Consider the following 8,738-nt stretch of genomic DNA (forward strand, 5'->3'; position numbering starts at 1 on the left):
CTTCATAACACACAAGGGGACGGGTAATAACTGGAAAAGCATGACATGGGAGCTTTAATAAACTATGAATGTTTTATATCCATGTAACGGGAAGAAACTCATCTAACTGATCATTTTTATTTATTTTTCAAAAGAAATCCCACAATGCTAACACTGAGCCTCTGAATTAGCAACGAGCGAAAAATGCTAACAGATTACTGCACCGAAAATCACTCACAAAACCTTATTATTTATCTCTTCTCCACATCCATGACATCGATTCACATCGTGAGGTGACACAGAATCGATGGGTACCCTCATTATCACTGAATTATACGAATTTGCGACGTTATAAACAAAAACATACATCAAAACAGGTGACGCTAGGTAGCTAAGAATGCTAACATTTTTACCTTGGCTCTGTAGTCTCTCCAAAGTGGTCTTCAATGGCATTAAAACGATAAAAACGCTGCTGAAGTTAATTCATAGGTTAATCCAATGTGTCTGTGTCCCTTTGAAATGATTTCTGATAATCCATGAGCAAACAGACGGATAACCCATGCTTTTACGTTTCTAGATGTCAGAGCTCGAGTGTAGCTTCACTCTAATGCAGGGGTCACCAACCTTTTTTAGGGTGAGGGCTACTTTAAAAAAATAAAACAAGTCGGGGGCTACTTTTACTTTTCTTTTCTTTTTTTGCGGTGTATATATTTAGCACATTTTAACATTATGATATGCTGACCTTTAACCTTTGTTTGCTGTTTGGGTCTGTGGGACCCATTTGCAGTGTTTATTAAAAGAACATGTATGCAATCTAATTATTTTAACCTGCTTTATTTGGGGGTGGACAGGCCTCACCTCCTCCAGGGGGTCCTCACCTCCTCTAGGGGGGTCGGGGGGCATGCACCCCCAGGAAGATTATTTTTTAATGTTGAAGTGAAATGCATCAATCTGGAGCACTTTGAGCACAACATGAATTGATGGATACAGCTCTCAACACTCAGATGAAAGAGAGCTGTATACTTTTCAATAATCCAAACATCTTTAGAATATGATCACAACCAATAACAAATCATTTAAACTGGTTTATTCTTATCTTATGTTACCTAGTTAGCATTTTTTCTTTTTATGTATGCTTATTTTACTCCCCTTTCAAACTGTTTTTTGATTTTTTTTACTGTCCTATAGTACACATTGGAATGATTTCTTACTTTATCTATATTAAATAGATAAAGGTATGCTCTCCCTAGCTCTCTCTCTCTCTCTCTCCCTCCCTCCCTCCCTCCCTCCCCCCCCCCCAGCTCTCTCGCTCTCTCTCCCCCCCTCTCTCTCCCCCTCTCCCTCCCCCTCCCTCCCTAGCTCTCTCGCTCGCTCGCTCTGTCTCGCTCGCTCACAGAGGCTGTGAGCTCCTCCGTGGCGATCGACGGCTTGCGTTAAAAAAAAAAAAAAAACATATTTTTAAAGTGGGGGGACACAAACGGGATTTCGAAAAGTGGTGGGGACATTTCCCCCCTGTCCCAGGTGGAAATTACGCCATGCGTGTGTGTGCGTCAAGTGCAATAAAGATATGCAAGTTGAAACACACAGAGTAAAACTCTGCCCCCCATGTGTTGTATAGGCTGCATGATAGGCTGTTCAATGGGGCTGATGTGTTGTGTAGATTCTGCCAGAAGGAAAATCAGCGGGGAGGTGCCACATTGCTTTTCTTCCAGACTGCAACGCTGGTCCCGCAAATCAAGCAAGAACGTGATTGGTAGATATTAATTTTGGGGGTGGGGGGAGGAGGGGTGTTAGATAGATATAGAGTTGTAGTAAGTAGATAGAGTTCGCTATGATTTAGGTTTCGTTTATGCATAGGGTAGATTATTTTAATTACATTTCCTTTTTTGTTTTGTGTATTTTATACATTTTGGATTTGCTTGGCGAGCTATTTTTAGAACATGCCCCGCGGGCGACTCACGTTGCCTCTGCGGGCGACCAAGTGCCCGCGGGCACCGTGTTGGCTACCCCTGCTCTAATGCAAAATTACATGCGCAAAGCCCCCACCTTTTTTTTTCACAATAGAGAGGCGAAGTCCCTCCCCTTCCGGTTGAGCTCCATGGGACCTTATTTCGGAAAAGTTATGCATTGAAGTCAATGGAGAGAGAAAGATTATCTTTCGATCCTGTTTGAATTGTGCCACGAATTACACATATGATGTTTGTCAATTTAAAAGATAATTTTACAAGTCAAAAAAATAAAAATGTGTCGCAAAACTGTGAAGTAACACTTTTTTTTGTGTGAACCGCTCAATGACCTACATCACCCGTCTCGCACCACACACCAAGACGGCCGTCACGTTGGCACATTTCACTTCTTTCTTTCAGAATGAGGCGAAAAGTATTAAAAGAGGTGAAAATCACTACTCTGGGCATGTTGAGAGCTGTACATACACAAAAGGGGAGTTAGTCGGTTCTGTAAGAGCCAGGATGCGGGACCGGGATTCTGGGATTTGTAGTCTTTCTAGTTGCGTATTTTTCATAGTCTTATATTTCAACAGTTTTACGACAAACTGTGACTTTTTTGACATGGAAATTCATTTTTAAGATTGACAAACATCATATGTGTAATTCGTGGCACAATTCAAACGGGATCGAAAGATAATCTTTCTCTCCCCATTGACTTCAATGCATAATTTTTCCGAAATAAGGTCCCATGGGTCGGAAGTAGATGGGCGGGACTACGCCTCTCTATGAGTGTGTGTGGGGGACTCCCCCTTCGATTCTATTGGCTCTAACAGTCAGAAAGAGGTGTCAACCATCAAAATCGAGCAAGGGGGGCCAGGGATATGGAAAATCCACCCAAATGACCCCAGAAGTGGTTTCTTTTTGCTAAATCTCTCTAAAAAGGTCAAATGTCACTTGTTTTGCATCAATCTTGATACAGGGTACTTATTATATGTTGGATTCCTAAAGCTTTTAGTCTACCTTACCATCATCCAAGGGTAGTTTTCACTATAAGTAAAAAATAATGTTTGGACGGACACTATAATTTACAGTTTTTTACTATGTAAAATCTGAATTTTCTTTAAAATAAAAAACATCTATATTGATTCTGACTTTTCTACATCCAACTCACAGGTTTATCATTACTTTGAGAAAAAAGATTATTAATTTAACCCTTTTAGAAGGGAAGATATGGTCATTTGTTCTGGGAATGTCATTTTCGAGCCTGAGACCTGAAAAACAGGCTCAGGGCTTAACAAGTTAATACTTTAAGAGTGAAATAGGTACGTTTATGGTCATGTAATATCTTCAAAGTTTAGCTGTTCTAATAGTATTACACTATGGTGTGTTCATGGTCTCTTGATTGACCGACATTTTATCTCCATTTTTTCTCCATTAAAGGTAGGGTAGGTAAGTTTGAGAAACTGGCTCGAGATACACTTTTTGTTATATTCCATGGAATGCTCTTAACATCCCGATAGCAATGAATATCTTAAATGCTTTGACAAAAAATCCATAGCAAAATGTCATCTGTGGAAGCCGTAATACTGTAAAAAGTACGACCAATCATTTTAGCAACTTACCTACCCTACCTTTAAGTTGAATCCTATGATAAAGTGCTCTTCGAGATTAACAGTAAAACTCTTCTCAAAAATGTTAACTGTTCAAGTTTTTTTAAATTAGAACACCTTTAATATTAACAATGTTAAATGCCGTTTTTTTTAGGAGGCGGTGAAGAAATTGGAAAATACATGCCTTGGATGACTGTGACCCTGGGCACTCTGACTGTTTTCTTCATGGTGGCCATCATTGTTTTGGTTGTTAAAATAAGGAAACTCCAGAAAGGTAAGGCTGACACAGTTTGTTGAAAAATCATTCATTTAAAGTTGTAAAAGACAAATTCAAATCAATGTATTCATTTAAACCTCACTAATCAGGCTTATCTTTGTCACAAAGCTGCAATTGAAGAACTGCATCATGAAAGAAACAAGGTATTAGTATCAGTTTTTCTTGATATTCTTTAATGGTTGTACTAAATATGAACACCTTTTGACCTTGGGTCAGTACAAATTACGTGCTGACTTTTGAGAACTTACAATACAGTGTGTGACCCTAAATATTGATTCACAGAATGTGTGCTCTGATGACCTGAACCGTACAGAGTGGAGGTTCCTTCCAAAGACAATAAGGAGCAGGAGGTCTGCAATGGAGAACAAATTGGAGACTCATGTTGTGTATGCTGCCACCAGATAGACTCATAGTCCCTGTAACTGTCTGCAAACTGGGGCTTTATCATATACATTTGATTCACTCTGTTTTCTTTTTAAATAAACTTCAAATAATCTAAGTCAGTTTGTCTTGTGTTTTCTTCTGTCTCACAGAAAAAAGTCTGGTTTGCCTCTGATCGTTATCTGAGAGGAAATACTATATATATTGTTTGATGGGGAGGAGCCAACAAAGGGCATTGATGATAACAAAGTCAAAATTACTCAAATGGAGAGTGAAACGGTGCTAAAGGGTAGGGAGGAGGGAGTGACATCACTTCACAGGAAGAGACAGCACAGTGTGATCTGAGCACAACTAAAATGAGAGTCATGAGGCCTCTAAAGTCTATGCTTTGCAGCAAAGTAAATAATGAAAATTCTTGGTTTTGAGTATATTATAGCAGGTCCTGTGTTTGTAGAATAGAAAAAGATAGACAATAGATACAAAAATCAACATCAATCTAGGATGACAAACACACAGGAAGCACTCGGCCATGACCACAAACTTGTTGTTTCACAGACCAACAGTAATGCTACTGAAACTGCCATCCGTTTTAACCTGTTTGAAGCCATGTTACAAAGTATCACAGCAGCAAGTGCAAACATTTAGTCAGGGATTAAGTTGAGGGTTGGACCTAAAGACAAAACAAACAGAAGGCAGGTATAAATAGAAAAAAAGCGTACTTAATTAACATGAAGCTGGTACAAAAACAGCTAAAGACTAAACTGGGGGAGCAGGCTAAAGTAATACAGAGAACAATGGGGAAAACAGGCATATATACACATACATAATCACATCAACAAGCCACAGCTTGCCAAACACAAGTGCAGCAGGGGGATTATACATAGGTGGATCCGATCAGGGCGTGGCAAACAACCACAAAAAGGCGGGGCATCAGGAACCAGACATGGAAATAGGAGGGTAAAATGTAATTAAATGTAAATAATATACAATTTCCTTCCTACTACTGAGTTTTTAATTCTGTTTGACTTGATAGTAATCTTAAGCGTCTGCAAAGAGGCAGTGTTATACTGTATTTTTCTATATGTGACTAGCTATTCTACCTTTTTAAATCATGTGTCTATATCATATGTTGACATGGTTACTGTCTTTGTAAGAAATACAAAGTTGTGGCTTTCTGCCTTGGCATACATGTGTGGGCAACAACAAGTCCTGTGGCCCCTCCCCTTGTATATTTCCACTGCGGTGGTGAAAACACTGTGTATCAACGTATCAGCTTGAGCGAAAGCCACAGGAAGAGTAGCCTTCAGCTCTCTGCAATAAAACCACATCAAACAAAAGCTGTGCAACATTCACACATGAGATTAACTGCTAAATGTGAAGATATTTGTGTTGTATTACATAGAATTCTGTCAACAGTATTTCCATATTTTTTTTACTTCTTTGCCAACGACACTGACCAATATCTTCACATTCGTTTGAACTCTTTTAACCTTTACACAACTGCACCCTGATGGCAGAAATGCCTTGTTCAGCCGCATGAGGATGTCAGAAAGATCACCTTTTGCATTCATTCATTCTCAATTCTCACTCCTCAGCCACCTCTAACCAGATATGTTAGTTAACCAACAACATGTTGCCATGATCTCCAACAGCCAATCATCGTGCTGCTGTCAAACTTTAAATATGTTCTCCCTCCTGCCGTCAGCTGTTATTTCAGGCGTTATGACGACGGCCTTCCTTTGCTCCTCTACTCAAAGCACCTCCCCCTTAAGACATGTGACATCACAATGGGGTCTAATTGCCAACAAAATTCAAATTTCTACCATTTTGTGAAAAGATAAGTTATTGTTACTGCAAGAAGGTTAAATGTATGAATGTAACCTTCTTGCTTATACAAAATAAACATTTGTATATTATTAATTGGGTCAAAGACAAACTGTGACAACATGGAGGCAGGATAAAATGTTCCTAAACAGTAAAAGTAGTTCAATAAAAAATATGCTATTTTACAACATTGTTTAAAGGGCCCATGTCATGGCCATTTCCACTGATCATAATTACATTGTTGAGGTATACTAAAATAGATTTATACTGTGCAATTTTCCAAACTCACATTGGTTTCGCATACAGCATCTCTGTAAAGTATGTGTATTCAGCAGTATTCACTCTCTCCACTAAACGACTCGTTGGAGCTCTTGCCCCTCCCTCCCTGTGAGCCAAGTGTGCTCCGATTGGTCAGCTCGGCCACTCTGTTCTGATTAGTCAACCACCAGAGAGCCTCCGCCCATGTCTAACAGTGCTTTTTTCGGCTCGCTCTCAGAACATCAGTCTTATAATGGCGTCGGTATAGCCGTATATTTTATACGCTAACTAACCGAACTGTACCTACAACTGTTGTTATAGAAGAGTAAGTTATTTTTACCTGTAATAAACTACTACTGTTTGATGAGAAATCAAATCATGGTTTGCTATATATGAATGATACGTTATAGGAGCAAATAATTCAGGGAAGAAAGGATAGGCCTACTAAGTATTTCCATCAAACTTTATTTTTAGAAATGTACAAAATGAACATAAATATACATATATACACGGTATATCATCCATTCCTCCCCGTTGTCGGCATCTTGCCTGGGCGCAGCCTGGGCGCAGCCGGGGCTTTTTAGGACGAGGCCTCAGTGTGGTAGTCCCGTCCCCGTGATGTATTTTCCGCCAGGATCTGGCTGGACGAAATCAAATGCAAATCACAAAATATTAGAGAAACTTAGTTGTTTTAGATTCGTTAGTAGTAGTTGTGGTAGGAGTGTGGATCTATCTAATCCATCTATATAATCAACACAGTAAGCTTGCCAGCTAATATGCTAACCTAGCTTTCTTGTTTACCTTAGCAAATACGATATGAACGTTAGCTCGGAGGAACGGCAACTATAATGGAGTGTAATAAAACTACTATGAACAAAAGCTAGTGGTTCATATTAGGCTAGCAATAACGTGTTTATAATTGCAATCTTATACGGGTAGTCTGCTACGTTCGGTCATACAATGTTTCTATATAATCAACACAGTAAGCTTGCCAGCTAATATGCTAACTTAGCTTTCTTGTTTACCTTAGCAAACACGATATGAACGTTAGCTCGGAGGAACGGCAACTATAATGGAGTGTAATAAAACTACTATGAACAAAAGCTAGTGGTTCATATTAGGCTAGCAATAACGTGTTTATAATTGCAATCTTATACGGGTAGTCTGCTACGTTCGGTCATACAATGTTTCCCGCTAGCATGTATAGCTAGCCTCGTTAGCTATACATGCTATCAGCATTGGAGGAAAGCTAACTGTAATGTACCGTCCTTTGGGGGTCTGTGAGCGGGCAAAGAGAGGGGATTTCCCCGTTGTCTCTGCTGGAAGTGTGAAATAAACTTAGTTGTTTGATGTTCGTCAGCTTGCCAGCTGGATTACAATGCTAATCTACGTTTGCTAGTTGTTCAGTTGTTCAATATGCTATACTATACAATGAACAACAGATAGTGGTTCATATTAGGCTATCAAGCACATGTTTACAATTGCAATCTTATATGGGTAGTCTGCTACATTCATTGTAGCTGTCATAAAAAAAATGTTTTTCCGAGCAAACTCATGTCTAGCTCTTAGTAGCCTTGTTGTTTAGCTCGGTAGCATACACGCTATGCCAGCTATAATGTAATTACGTTTCGCGACTGACCGTACGGCAAATCACCCGGAGTATACTGTCTATGAGTATTTCGTGTGTGAATTGAAGTAAGAAGATATGATTCTACACTGTATTGAAGTAAACATGTATTGTTTGAACGGGTTTTGATAATCACTTAGAAAAAGAATGTTATTCTCACTTTTAAACTCACTGATCCAGAGATTCTGTGTTTCACACACCAACATTGGCTGTTATCACCACTAAGAGCCAGATGCTGTTTCTAAGTCGTTAAAGACATCGTAAAATAGGAAAATATCCCCTAGAGAGGAATGTAGAGTAAAGATAAGGTAAAGATAAACATTGACTTTTGACCTAGTGTGGTTTGGGGTCTCACTCTGTTCGAAACTCTGATTGACCTCGGCCAGAAGCGAATCCAGCCAATCAGGACACTTGGAGGAGGTGGTCAGTTTAAACAGCCCCTCCCCAGGGGTTCTCTAATTCGCTTGGGAGAAAAGTGGGAAGGAAGAGATGACCCATCTCCGCCCCAAAAATGGATAGAAATACTGATGATTTTGAGTGTAAAATGCTTCTGGTCTGTTGAAAGCTGGTGCTAGAAGACGGTAAACCGCATCACAAACCTGGAGTCCATACTTCTCGTTTTCTGAAAGCTGGTCTGTCTACCTGTAAAACCGCATCATCAGGCCTGAAGCCCGGAGTGCTCGAGTACTCTGTATAACTTGTATATGTGTTTGGTTTCCTACTAGAAGTAAACTCAGATAATTTGTTATAACTTTGATTCCGGTGTTTTCAATTCCTTTCTTAATTTAATAGAGATCCAGCCTCATCCAACGAACGGCGCGTAGCAGAGGTGTTCT

Source organism: Trematomus bernacchii, unplaced genomic scaffold (genome assembly GCF_902827165.1).
Source record: "Trematomus bernacchii unplaced genomic scaffold, fTreBer1.1, whole genome shotgun sequence".
NCBI classification, from domain to species: Eukaryota; Metazoa; Chordata; class Actinopteri; order Perciformes; family Nototheniidae; genus Trematomus; species Trematomus bernacchii.